Source organism: Alexandromys fortis, unplaced genomic scaffold (genome assembly GCF_014885135.2).
Source record: "Alexandromys fortis isolate MF-2015 unplaced genomic scaffold, M_Fortis_MF-2015_v1.1 scaffold_27, whole genome shotgun sequence".
NCBI lineage: Eukaryota > Metazoa > Chordata > Mammalia > Rodentia > Cricetidae > Alexandromys > Alexandromys fortis.
The window spans coordinates 436,863-451,180 of NW_026067952.1; the positions used below are offsets into that span (position 1 = coordinate 436,863).

Below are 14,318 nucleotides of genomic sequence, written 5' to 3' on the forward strand. Positions count from 1 at the left end.
TTTGGTTTTTCGAGACAGGGTTTCTCTGTGGCTTTGGAGCCTGTCCTGGAACTAGCTCTGTAGACCAGGCTGGTCTCGAACTCACAGAGATCCACCTACCTCTGCCTCCCGAGTGCTGGGATTAAAGGTGTGCGCCACCATCGCCCGGCTTCATATGGATTCTTTAAACAAACCATCACCTATGCGATGATAAATCCAAGTTTTAAAATAAATTTAAAAACCTCTTTTCTTTTTAAAAAATTCTAAATTTGCTGTTGGCTAATAAAGCATAGGAATGTCTTGTGAATTTTTTTTAACCTCAGAAATGTCTCAGTTCTCTCATTTTAAGTTGGTTTCTATTTAATTTTTACAAAAACCCCACAAATTTAGATTTACTTCTCCTTCCCCTTCCCCCTCATCAAAACTAGCTTGTAACTGGCTTTGTAACTCAGGATAACATTGAATGACCTTCTTCCTCTCCTTTTGAAGCACTGGGATTACAGGAGTGAGTCACCACACCTGCTCACCCTCCCTTAATGTAGGAGAGATGGATGTCCGGCTAGTGAGGATTTTCTTATGAAAAGATTGCCACTTCAGTGGTCAGTACTAAAACTTACTTTGAGATGTACAGGTTTTTTTTTTTTTTTTAAGATTTATTTATTGCCGGGCGATGGTGGCGCACGCCTTTAATCCCAGCACTCGGGAGGCAGAGGCAGGCGGATCTCTGTGAGTTCGAGACCAGCCTGGTCTACAGAGCTAGTGCCAGGGCAGGCTCCAAAGCCACAGAGAAACCCTGTCTCGAAAAAACCAAAAAAAAAAAAAAGATTTATTTATTTATTATGTATACAGTGTTCTGGCATGTATGCCTGCAGGCCAGAAGAGGGCGCCAGACATCATTACAGATGGTTGTGAGCCACCTGTGGTTGCTGGGAATTGAACTCAGGTCCTGTTGAAAAGCAGTCAGTGCTCTTAATCTCTGAGCCACCTCTTCAGTCTCTGTTTTGTTTTTTAAAGATAGGGTTTCTCTGTTTTTTGGTTTGTTTGTTTGTTTGAGACAGGGTTTGAGACAGGGTTTCTCTGTTTAACAGCCCTGTCTGTCTTGGAACTTGCTCTGTAGACCAGGCTAGCCTTGAACTCACAGAGATCTGCCTGCCTCTGCCTCCTGAGTACTGGAATAAAGGTGAGCAGTGAGCACTACTACCACCCAGTGACAGCTTTGGGCGCCCTGGAACTCACTTTGTAAAACAGGCTGGCCTCAGACTCACAGAGATCCATCTGCTTGTGTCTCCTGAGCACTGGGATGAAAGGCATGCACCACCACCACCTGGCTCCTTTGAATCTTTTAATGTATGCTTCTTGTTTTGGAATTAAGACCTATTTTTGCTGTTCGGTTTTTTTCCTTCCAGATAAATGGTCTTTATCCATAACAAAACGTACTTATTCAGTTCCTCCAGGACAGTAGAGTTGATGAACTAGACATGCCACTTGAGGTGTAAGGTTTGGTTCTAAGAACACTGGAACTCAGGAAGTTGAATAGGCTTGAATAATGTGCCACCGCTACTCTCTGCTCTACCATGGGGCAGGAAGGGAGCTGCCATCTGAGCAGGGAGGAACTGAGTTAAGGAAGTGCCTGACTCAGCCATCACAGACCTGTGTAAACGTTATTGCTTGCCTGTCTAGGCGTATTAGTGTCATTGGATATGGAACACCCAGGTGACCCATAGGCCCTTTTTGTAGGTCTAAACCATACACTCTAAGTTCTGCATGAGCCAAGGCATCCTGACTCTCACATTGCTTTTGGTCTTGGGCACAGGGCTCCTGGAAACCTTGCACCAGACGTGTGGTGAGGGTACATCCTGCCAGAGCTACCCACAGGCTTGCAGGGGAATTTCCATCTGTTCTGGGAAGTCAGTGCTTTGGGTAGTGTCTTAGTGAGGAGCAGGTAGGGAAACCAGTCTCTGTCTTCTCAGGAAAGACATTGCCCCATGATGACTTTGGAATTGTAGGTGGCCTGAAGGCTTTCATGTCAGGGGAGTTTGTGGGTAGTCACAGGTTCAGGCTCTGCCTGGCCTTCCTAGCTTCAGCCCTCACAGGAATAAGGACTGAGGAATCTTCTCCTACTAGTGTTGGGTTTAACCTCCCTGGCACTGACATCCCACTTGTAGCCATATCTTTGGTTTTCTTCGTAAATAAGGAACTTACTTTTCCAGGGAAAAGGGTTGAAACAAGTGTCTTTGAGTCTGACCAGTAGGATAGGACACACACACAGACAGACACACACAGACAGACAGACACACACACACAGACGTCTTTTGGTTTCTGTGCAGTTACTCCCATATGGAGCTGCTGAGCATCGATACAGACAGCAGTCGGTTGGTCCTCTATTTGGAGACCTCAGCCATTTTCTAATTGTTGGGAATCTGGGAGTTTCTTGCTTTCCCCTGACACACAGTAGTTTTTAGAACAAGGAGGTTTGGGGTTGTTTCCTTTTTAACATCGATTACTAAAATTAGAGCCAGTGGGCCAGAGGTTGGGACATGTTGGTGCATTCTGGAATTGACTGATCCAGGACAGGAAGTGTCACAGACTTTAAGTGTGTAGGACCTCACATTACTTTTGATTAGCTTCAAAAAATATAGTTAGCTCTCTTGGAAATCTTAATCTCTCTACTATATTGTTCATAATTTCTTTAAATGTTTACTTAAAGTTTTAACATTAAATTAAGCTAAGATACCAGTTTTAGAATTAGCTTTGATCTTAAAAAAATAAAACAAGCCAGACGGTGGTGGTGAGTCTTTAATCCCAGTGCTCAGAGGCAGAGGCAGGTGGATCTCTGTGAGTTTGAGGCTAGCCTGCTCTACAAAGTGAGTTCCAGGACAGCCAGAGCTGTTATACAGAGAAACTCGATCTCAAAAAGCAAACAAACAAAGAATAAAACAAGTTTACAATTGATAGCACATGCCTGAAATCCCAGATTCTGTGGAAGAGCAGTCAGTGCTCTTAACTGCTGAGCCATCTCTCCAGCCCAATAAAACAAATCTTAAAAACAAACAATAATTTAATCCCAGAAGTCGGGAGGCAGAGGCAGGCAGATCTCTGAGTTTGAGGCCAGCGTGGTCTACAGCAAGTGTCCTACAGTTCCAGGACAACCAAGGCTATAAAGAGAAAACGTGTCTTGAAAAACCAAAACCAACCAACCAACCAAACAAACAAACAAACAAACAAAACCCCAAAATAATAACAAAACAAGGGGGAGGGGATAAACCAGGCTTGCTGGTGTACACTTATAATTCCAGTGTTTCAAAGGTTGAAGCAGGAGGATTGTCATGAGTTTGGGTTCAACCTAGACTACATAATGAGTACCAGGTCTCCTGAGGCCTCACAGTAAGACCTTAACTTCAAAGACAAAATGAGAAAGAATGAAGGAGACTTGGGGCTTGCCTGGCACCACCCAACTAAAACTACATACGGTAATCCTGATGTCCTCCTTTTATCAGTCTTAGGTAGAGCACTGGATGGGTTTGTTCTTACCCCAGGAGGTTCAGACCCTGTGGGTACCATCTTTGCTTCTCCGACTGTCATGAAAAGGAATGCAGGGTTCTTGGTGCCCGGAACCACTGAAGTATGTACGTTTCTGAAGCAAGGACTGAAAACTGGGAGTGACCCCAGGTAGGCACCCACTGAGAGCTTTTGGTTCTTGCTCTCCTCAGAAGGACTGGACTTTCTTTTTTTCTTTTCTTTTCTTTTTTTGGACTGGACTTTCTTGCTCTTACATTTTCTCTCCTTCCTTCATTTTCTCCCTCCCTCCATCTCTCTCTCTCCCTTTGCATTGGATCTTTCTATACAGCTTGTGTATACCATGGAAATGGAGGACCCATTAAGAAGCCAGGGATGAAAAAGGATCAGTCTGTGTGAAGACCTGTTTGCTCACTGTTCATCCTTTCATGACTGTGATCTGATGAGCACCTGTGTCTGAGAGGGCTGTGCCTGTGCATCAGGTCAAACAAGAGGTCAGATGGCTGTGGGACCATGACAGTGACTCTTGGGTCCCAGACAGGAGAGACTTGGGTCCTCAAACACGAAAGCATTTCTACAAACAGCATCTGTACAGAAATGGGTTCTTGTGCTTCCAGCTAGTGTAGCTTACCTGACATTCTATTTGAAATCCTTGAACTTCTGATCCTTCTGCCTCTGTCTCCAAGGACTGGGGTCACAGATGACGCTGTATTTGGTTTATGTAGTACTGAGAATCTAACCTGGGGCTCCGTGCATGCTATGCAAGCACTGTACCAACCCAGCTACTTTATCAGCCTGTGTGGTATCTAAGAAGGGAGAAGTCTCAGCTAGAAGACCTCACCACTCACTTGCAACACAATGATCCTAGAATGTGTCCGACTTCCTGCAGAATTCTGTTTGAGTCTGAGTGGCCAGGAACTCAAGTCAGCATTCCAAATCACAGCATTTAGCTGTATGGAAATGGGCGTTCACCTTGTTAACCTGATGTTATCTTGTTAAGTGGCTGGCATCTACTTTTTCTTTTGTCATTTTTAAAGCTTTTGGGTATGAGTGTGTGTTTGAGGCAGTTACATCTCCTGCCAGTACCTTACTGTGCAGCCTGGGCTAGGTTGGAACTCAGGCTCTTCCTGCCTCCCCCTCCCAACTGCTAGGATTTGTAGGTGTGTGTCACAACATCTGGCTCTGATTAGCTTTCTTTCTGATAAAAATCACTCTGCTTATGCCTAAGGCCCTGGAGATGCTCAAAACATAGGGGCTTCTAGTAGAAACTTATTCTTGGCTGGTTCTGTTAGCCAGAGGGCTAGGGTTAGAGTGTGACGGAAACATTCCCTCTGAGGTCCCTGCCTCTGTGGTTTGCAGAGAAAGCATCCTTCCTCTTGTGCATCTGCGTTTTGAGTTCCCCTTTTATAAGGACACTGGTCACATCTGGTTGGGATTGTCATCTCAGTTTGGTCAAATCTATAAAACTCTCTTCCCAAATAAGGTCCCATCCTTAGGTATCGGGTTGATTGAGCAAACCTTTTAGGCAACAACAGATGTTCTCTCACAACAGCTTAACCAATAGTCAGCCATGACTCCTGCCACTGCTTCCCTAGGCCTCCTCAACTGAATTCCCATCTTGAGGCTAGAGCCGCAACCACCCTTGATACCTGGCAGCTCTCTTGTCTCCCAGTACATGTTGACCACAGTCCTCCTTGTTCTTATTCTGGGATGGTGTGTGTTTCTGCCACTTGGATGCTTCTAAACCGTCCAGGGACATATGCACTGACCCATATGAGATATATGGAGCAGTTCTACCTGAGCTTTGCAAAGGGGGTTACAGTGGTCCAGAATGGCCACACACACCACTTAGTGATATGACCCTTAGCAGGATGCTGGTTGATCAGTTTTTCTCCATTCCTGGAGGTCCAGGAAAGGCTTGGCCTAACACTGTAAGGGAGTTGTTTTAGCCCCATTCTCTCCATTAGAGGGAGTCACAGTTGGAAGGGTGATTCAAGGTTATGAATCTCACAGTGGGGGCTTCTTGGTGGTCTTCTGAAACCACCTACCTCTTTCTGCTGGGGAGCTGGTTCCAGGCTCTCCCACCTCCTCATCACCTCTGTACTGTCTGAACCTTTCTCAGGCTGGCTCTAGCTTTTGCTGGAGTTGGCCTGGCAGATGGGATGGTCTCGTTTCCCACCCATTTCCGCTACAGGTTCAGTTGCAACAGAGGGGCTGTGGGTACCTGGTCGGAGCTGGATTGTAGAGGTGAGAGTTAGAGCTCCACCCTTGCTCTCAGCCAGATGGTCTTTCAGTGGACCTGAACCCTGGGGGCTAAAGCAAATCAGGGAAGAAAATTAAATGAACTCTTGACTGGAAAGAAATATTCTTAAAATTTAATCAATACTCTCATAAGATGATGAGAAAAGAGAAGCGGTGGTCTGTGTGGAGCGTGCTCTCAGGAGAGGATGTACATAAGACAGGTTGAGAAGAGAGGAACAAGGTACCCCAGGCATGAGAAGTCAGGAATGCAGCAGAGGGAACTGAGAAAGGGTAGCACCAAGAGGAAGAAGGAAGGGCAAGGAGGGGCCAGTGGCATATGGGGAAGAAGAGTGGGCGGGCATCAGGTACAGGTTTGTGTTTCGGATCACGTTGGCTGCAAAGTGGAAGCAAAGTTCTCCACTGTGAGATGAACCAGTTTCTGTTCCCAGGAGGAAATATGGGTGAGGTCCCTGCCTCACTGTCTTATGATGGTTAGTCAGTTAATGCATTTGGAGTATTTCCTTCTACTCAGGAGTTCATTTAATTAATTCTCTCTCCTCTCTTTGTCTTTTTCTCTCTTTCCCTTCCTCTCCTTCCCTCTCTCTGCCAACCTCTCTCTCCAGCTTTGAACTTAACATAGAGCCCAGGCTGGATTCAGATTTTGAATCATGTCCCATCTCCTGAGTACTAGGATGGTGGGCATTCGCTACCTTGCCTGGTGCTCATTTAATTTTCTTTGTACAACTGTGAGCTGTACTAATGCCATGTGGTAGAATTCACTTCATGCACCAATGCCATGTCAACTTGTGGTTTCATCTTGTGTTGTTAGAAGAAAAATAAGCCGTCTAAATATCTCAGTGTGTGGAGAATGTTGAGGCAGTCCAGGGCTACTTGGCTTTTGCTGTGAGACATGCAGGACTATATGTACACTGAGAAAGAGTAAGCAGGGCAGCCATTGCCTTCCCTGTATTGGGTGTCTACTTGGTAGGAGTATGTATCATGTGACTGTCATAGCGCCATAAACTGAATTTGTGAGCAACAGAACTTTCTTCTCTCTTGGTCCTAGAGGCTGCGTTCATGAAAGTGCTGGGAATTTTGTTCCTGAGCCTGTGGCACAGCAGAGTCCTCACAGACTTTTTCTTCTCAAAAAGCCATCAGTTGTGGGATTAGGAGCCTGTGCTGATGGCCTTACCTAACTAGTTACATCTGATGACCTATTTCCAAATATGGTCAAATTCTGTGGCATTTACATAGGAAGTTTGGGGAGCACAAAACAACCTGTCACATGACGGCTCATCCTTTGTATACTCAAGTACAGAACTCTACAAAACTCAACCTTTGCCAGATAGAGTAGAGTGCCTGTCACCCTGGCACTTGCTAGGTTAAGATAGGTGGTGGTGCACACCTTTTATCTTGGCATTCAGGGGGCAGAGGCAGGTGGAGCTCTGTGAGTTTGAGGCCAGCCTGGTCTACAAGAGCTAGTTTCAGGACAGCCAGGGCTACACCAAGAAACCCTGTCTCAAAAAACAAAACAACAAACAAACAAACAATTACCAACAAAAAAAATTAAACGAGTAGGTACTGATGGGGTGTAGCTCATCTGTGAGTACTCATGAGGCCCTGGGCTTTGATCAGCTATATTGAAGTATATGTACACAGCAAACTGCACTTTCGTAAAGTGTGATTTGATGATTCTCTATTCTAACAAACATTTCATATGAGTTTTTTCACTTTTCTCTTCCTCATTTTACCTCAGTCCTGGACACCCACCTACCTCCTTCTGTCTCCAAGCTTTTCCTGAAGCTCTTCTTGTGAAGGAGCCTGCCCTCCCTCAGTCTAGCGTCCTCAGCTTACAGGCCTATGCCAGGGTTGCAGGACCTGCTGATGGCTGTCCTCTCCCTCTATCTGTCTACCTCTCAGTGGGCACTGGGTTGTTTTCAGATGCAGCTGTTGAGTCGTTTGTGCCTCTGCCTTTTGAATCATCCTCAGATTTCAGTGTTCCTGACCGTAAGTCATGGTCATGTGCCAGTGGACTTTTTTCTTTTGTCTGTTTTGCTGTTTTGCGGTAAAGTCTTGCTTTATAACAAGTTCTTGTTCTATAGCCCATGCTGTCCTTGAACTTATGATCTGCCTGTCCCGACCTAAAGAGTGCTGGATATACAGGCATCTATAACCTGGCTCAGCTTTTCAAGATACTGCCAAATCACTTTTCAAAGTGGCTGTGCCAGTCCACATCTCCCTCAGCGCCATACGCAGTTTCTTGTTGCTTTCATGTTGGTCCACTCTAGTGAGTGTACAGGGGCCTCTGGTGGTTTACATTTGTATCTTGCTGATGGCTGAGTTAGCCACTGATGTAACCTTTCTGTGCCGTTGTTTTTTTTTTGTTTTGTTTTGTTTTGTTTTTTCTCCGAGACAGGGTTTCTCTGTAGCTTTGGAGCCTGTCCTATAATTCACTCTTAGATCAGCTGGCCTCAAACTGACAGAGATCCATCCGCCTGTCTGTCTTCTGAGTGCTGGGATTAAAGGTGTGCATCACCACCACCCAGCTGTCTGGGCCATATTTGCTCAGAATGTTTTTCTCCTTAAAGTTGTACAAAAGTGATCTTGAGAGCAGTCTTGGTATCCATAGCCTCCTCTAGTCCATGGTGTCTGTGGGTCACTGGCAAAAGAATCCAAATAGTTTGGCTTTGAGACCTATTAGTGCCTTTTTTTTTTTCTTCAAAACAGGGTCTCTCCGTGTAACTGTCCTGCTGTCCTAGAACTCACTTTGTAGACCAGACTGGCTTCAAACTCTGCCTCTGCCTCCCAAGTACTGGAATTAAAGGTGTATGCCACCATGACTGGCTATTTTTTTTCTTTTTTTCCGAGACAGGGTTTCTCTGTAAAAGCCCTAGCTGTCTTGGAACTAGCTCTTGTAGACTAGGTTGACCTCAAACTCACAGAGATCTGTCTGCCTCTGCCTCCCAAGTGCTGGGATTAAAGTGTATACCACTACCACCCAGCATCCATGCCTGGCTATTAGTGACTTGTTTGTTTGTTTGTTTTTGGTTTTTCGAGAAAGGGTTTCTCTAGCTTTAGAGCCTGTCCTGGAACTACCTCTTGTAGACCAGGCTGGCCTCGAACTCACAGAGATCTGCGTGCCTCTGCCTCCCAAGTTCTGGGATTAAAGGCATGCACCACCACTGCCTGGCTATTAGTGATATTTTAAAGCAAAATATTTTCATTATTGTTGTTATTACTATCATCATCATCATCAGTATTTTATAGCACTGGAGATTGACCCCAAGGCCTGGAAGAACATGCTGAGCAAGCTTAATCCACAGTACTTAAATGAAATTTCAAATAAAATGTTTAACCTGAGATACAGAAGTTAAGTCAGAGGTGAGATTAAAAAAAGTCAGGTGAAGCAAAGAGTTTGATGTTTGAGAGGAATGTTCACATATGAAGTGTCACTGAAAACAGCAGAGACTTTTCATGCCTATGCCCAGGGAGAAGAGCCTGGGGTTATGATTTCTGAAGCACTGTTGGAGCCCAGTCAGTAGGGGGCCCCCTGATTTTGCAGGTACGGAATCTCTAGGTCACCGGCTCTGAGTGTGAGAGCATACAGAACAGCGTCTGGGATATGACAGACAGGCCTAAAGAGCCTAATATCCAGACCTTGTTTGATGAGACTTTGTTGAAGCTGACTTTGAACTTGAAATCTTCCTGCCTCCACTTCCTCAGTGCTGGGACTGGAGGCGTGCACTACCTATCTAGTCAGGCTTGGACCTTTTTATTAAAATCAGTAGTCTTCAACACTCCACCCAATCTGTTCCTTACATCAAGCAGCAAATGAAGTCCATGCTGGAAGGCTCTAGAGCTCATGGTTCTTGTGCATTTTAAGATGTACTGTTTGAGAGGGCTGGAGAGATGTATCAGAGGCTAAGAGCCCTGGCTGCTCTTCCAAAGGTCCTAAGTTCAATTCCCAGCAATCAGATGGTAGCTCACAGCCATCTATAAGATCTGGTGCTCTTCTGGCCTGCAGGCAATGCAGGTGAACACTGTATGCATAATAAATAAATAGACCTTTAAAAACAAAAAAGATTGCTGTTTGTGCCCTTTCCGGTGGGCACCAGTCATCACGTGACAAGCTGTGGATAGTAGGTGTCCCCTGTCTCGTAAGATAGTCCTGCTTGTAACTTAAATTTTTTGTTTTTATTATTTTTGTTTACATGTCTGTGTATGTGAATGTATGCCACTGCATGCCCAAGAAAGAACAGAAGAAGGCATCAGACTCCTTGGATTCAGAGTTAAAGGTGATGTGGGTGTTGGAAAACAAACTCAGGTCTTATGGAGGAGCAACAAATGCTCTTAACTTCTGAGCCATCTCTTCAGCCCTGCTTGTACCTTTATTTAATTTTTTGAGACACTGTAGCTTTGGCTGTCCTGGAACTCATTACGTAGACCATTCTGACCTCCATTACAGAGATTTCACCGCCTCTGCCTCCCAAGTTCTGGGATTAAAGGCATATACCACCACTGCTCAGTGAGAGTTTAAGTGGAGAATTTCACAGATTCTTGTGAACCAACCAGGGTGATGTGACCCCAGCAGATTGGCATATTCAGGTTGGAATCTATAGAGTAGATTCAGGTTGTTTTGGGAACCTGTTTCTTAAGTGTTTTTATTCAAAACTGAAGTATTTCTGGGTGTGGCCATGCATGTTTTTAATCCCAGCACTTGAAAAGCAGAGGCAGGAGAATCTCTCTGAGTTCAAGACCAGCCTGGTCTACATGGTGAGTTCCAGGAGAGCTAGGATTACATAGAGAGACTGTAAGCATTGCGGCAAGGATGGAAAGGTATTGTTGGACCCTAGAGCCCAATCACCAAGGAGGAGTCGCCCAAGAAACCATTCTCACACCACAGTTGTTGTAAAAACATGAGGATTTCATTAATTCTGTCGTGACAGGGTCTTTCAGTATTCGAGAAACCAGAAAGACCCCAAATAGCTGGTACAGGCTACTTTTAAAGTAAAAAGCCACAGAAACAAGGGGGGAGCCTGGGAGTTGTTCTTTAACTATTATGATTGGCTTATTTAAAAAGGCTACTGGCAATGATTGGTCTGAGCCATGGCTGGAGGGCAGTTGCCAGATCAGGTGAGGTAAGAGGAAGCATTTCTTTGATCCCTTTCCCAGGGACCGAGTCAAAACATCAGGAACTGAGTCAACATCTTAAAGGTTATCTTGCCCCAATTTCTGGAGAATGTTCATAAAGACTCAGGGAGATGGAAAGTTCCCAACATTTCAGTACATGTGTGGGTAATTGTTAGATTCCTGGTTCCCAGGGGAGGGGGAGCACTACTGCTGAGAGGCCTCAGAGTTGTCAGAAATGGCTTTAGAGTTATTCTAGTGTTTTACATTATCCTGGCAGTCGGGAGCCAAGAATACCACAAAGTCACCATAAGCATAGCTGCTTACAGCCCAGGTCCTGGGAACAGTTTCCCCAATGCAGGGGTAAGAAAAGGGTTTTCCCAATGAAGTTGTTACAGCTCTTCTCCACTAGTTCCTTACAAACCTCACTCCAGATTTATTGAGAATCCAGGAAGGTGGCTGCTTTTGTTGAGAAACAGCAGCAAACTGAACGTGGTACAGATTTCATATAGGATTTCTTAGGGCTGTGGGTGGAGCTTTCCAGGTGGCTTGGGACTGGTAGATTTTTTTTTTTTTTTTTTTTGGTTTTTTGAGAGGTTTCTCTGTGGCTTAGGAGCCTGACCTGGAACTAGCGCTGTAGACCAGGCTGGTCTCGAACTCACAGAGATCCACCTGCCTCTGCCTCCCGAATGCTGGGATTAAAGGCGTGTGCCACCACCGCCCGGCTGGGACTGGTAGATTTTTGTGGGCTGATTCTAGGGCAGCTCAGGGATTGGTGGGATTCTGTATTCATGTGGATTGGTGCAGTTTCAAGCCCTGCAACCTGACTGTGCTGGGGTCAAGTCAGGGTCAGGGTGTCTTTTCTCAGTCCAAGTCTCCAGTCTAGTCAGGGGCATGGCATTTTTTTCTTTGCCCCTTTTTTACCCTACATTCCCCTCTTTTTAGTTTACTAATAAACAATGGAGGCCTGGAAGGGGCAACATCATTAGACTACTTCCTGCTGCTTCAGGGCATCGAGGTCCTTGGAGCAATCTGGGTGCCTCAGACCTCTGGCTCTGTAGCTAGGGGCTGGTAATCCTGTAATAGTAATCGGTCAGAAGTCTGGTTAGAAATCTTCTGAATCTGTTGTTGAAGAAATCCAGACAAGAAATTTCTAGGGCATGGTATAACTATTGGACTATCAGTGATCCACTGGCCAGAGGCTTCGAGCTGTTTGTTACATTTTTTAAAGATTTGTCTGAAGTTGTCAGATTTTATTTTTCACTATATCTGATTGGTTAGCATAGAAGCAACATTCCTCCCCAGGGAAGAGACAAAGTCTACCTCTTTGCTGTTAGTAAATATAATCCTACGGTGGCCAGCAAGTCTGTTTGGCACTGGAGGGTTAGGATGGTCTGAGCCACCCATTGGAGATCCTGGGTGAACTGTGAGGAAAGCCAATGGGAAATAGCTAGGGAGGGAGGTAGTTAGTCCGCTGCTCCAGAGGTGACACCAGCAGTTATGCCCAGGGCTGCTAGAACAGGCATGACCTGAATTGCTCATTTCTCATGCTATGATGCTATAAACCCAGTGATGGGAATTGGCAAGGGTTCTTCACTGGGTACCCTGCTAGCTTTGGAAAAAGGAACACCAGGGCACAAGTCCCAGACCACCTTGCAGGTAGGCAGTGGTATACTTGATTGCGGAAGAGAATCGAGGCATTGTGTTTGGACATAGGAGCTGGGGAGTACTGAGGGTTATGGGATTACTATAATCGGCAGAATCCAGTTTGAGCACAAAGTGTGTTCCTGGGGGGTTAAAGCAGTCTGTGAGAGAGAGATGTGGAAAGATATGGGGTGGTAGTGATAATTGGCTCAGAGCAGTTAACAAGCGGCGAGGTGAGAAGATCTAATAAGACAGCGGGTGAAGCCCCAAATGGTGATGGTGAGTTTGACCCGGGAGGGACGCATAACCAGCATCCTGCAAAGCCATCAGTCACAGTATTATTCGGTAGATACACAGAAGTTAAGGTCTGAAACGAGGTGTATGACAGGGAAGTGGGATCAGTACCATCAAAATGGGTGATACCCAGAGATGTCAGGGCCTCTGGGGGGCTTTGGACCACTTTTCCTACCATGTGTATACCCAGGGGTTCAGAGAGTGGGATGTGTACTCTGTATTTTAGGTGTGCCTGATAGGTGACTGATAAATTCTACAGTAAAGTTTACCTGTGACCCGTCTCCAATTTGGGATTCCATAGGTACTTAATTAGGATAAAAGATCACTTTTTCTACAGAAAAGGTAGAACTACCTTCCTGTTGTGTGGGTTTTTTTTTCTTTTTTCGCTTTTTGGGAGGATCCTCCACCCAACTCCCAAAAAAATCACACACAGAGGCTTATTCTTAGTTATGAATGCCCAGCCTTAAGTTGGCTTGTTTCTTGCCAGCTTGTCTTAATTTAAATTATCCCTACTACCTTTTGCCTCTGGACTTTTATCTTTCTCTATTTCTGTATACCTTTATTTCTTTCTGTGTGGCTTGCTGTGTAGCTAGCTGGGTGGCTGGCCCCTGGTGTCCCCTTCTCCTTGTCTTACTCCTCAGCCTTTCCTCTGTTCTCCTTCTATTTCTACTTTGTCTGCCAGCCCCGCCTATCCTTGTTCCTGCCTCGTGATTGGCCATTCAGCTCTTTATTAGACCATCAGGTGTTTTAAACAGGCAAAGGATCACAGCTTCACAGAGTTAAACAAATGCAGCATAAACAAAAGTCACACCTTAAAACAATATTCCTCAACACCTTCCTGAATATGCATCATGTCTTCTATAGGACAGCTAAGAGCGGTATAGATCTGGTCAACCTTGACAGTAATCTCTAGCTTGATCATAGAGAAAGAAAAAATAGGGGACAAGTTTTAGAAGTAGATGTAGGTGTCACAGGGATAAATATCTCCTTTTGGCAACCTGCTTGTGAGCAGTCTTCAGACCCCACCATGTGAGTGGTCTGGTCGAACCCATTAAGTATAGGTTTAACAACAGCTCCGGAACATCTGAAACCCTTTCCGTCATTCTAAATTACTTTCTTACTCCTTACTCCTTCAGAACTTTCATCTATGTAAGACTTTCCTGGAGCCTCTTACTTCAGCTTCCACATTCTCAGACAAAACTTTCTTAGGCCCTCAGAACTTAGGTTATCTGCAGTGCTTGCTTAAACTTTTACTTTTTTTTTTTTGTTTTTGGTTTTTGGTTTTTTGAAACAGGGTTTCTCTGTGCGACAGTCTGAAATTAGCTCTTGTAGACTAGGCTGACCTCGAACGGAGATCCTTCTGCCTCTGCCTCCCGAGTGCTGCGATTAAAGGTGTGCGCCACCACTGCCTGGCCACATTCTCAGACCTTTATAATATTTTCTTGGACTCTTATGCTACTGGTATGAATTTTTACCAATAGCCTCTCCTGGACTCTCTTTAGAAATTTCAGTCCTGC

The 14,318-nt window shown here is 45.1% G+C and overlaps 1 protein-coding gene across 6 annotated transcripts in view; it reads left to right on the forward strand.

The window, feature by feature from the left end:
* Zbtb46 (zinc finger and BTB domain containing 46) overlaps positions 1-14,318 on the forward strand; it is a 70,967-nt gene that overhangs the window by 17,550 nt on the left and 39,099 nt on the right. The window contains exon 2 of one of the 6 annotated variants that reach the window (XM_050150864.1): positions 3,477-3,648. The exons of 4 other annotated variants lie outside the window; for them this stretch is intronic. The gene's annotated coding sequence lies outside the window, so the exon portion shown is untranslated. Of the gene's footprint in view, positions 1-1,229; positions 3,649-14,318 lie in introns of those variants that run through there. One more of the 6 variants, XM_050150865.1, reaches the window with a different exon arrangement.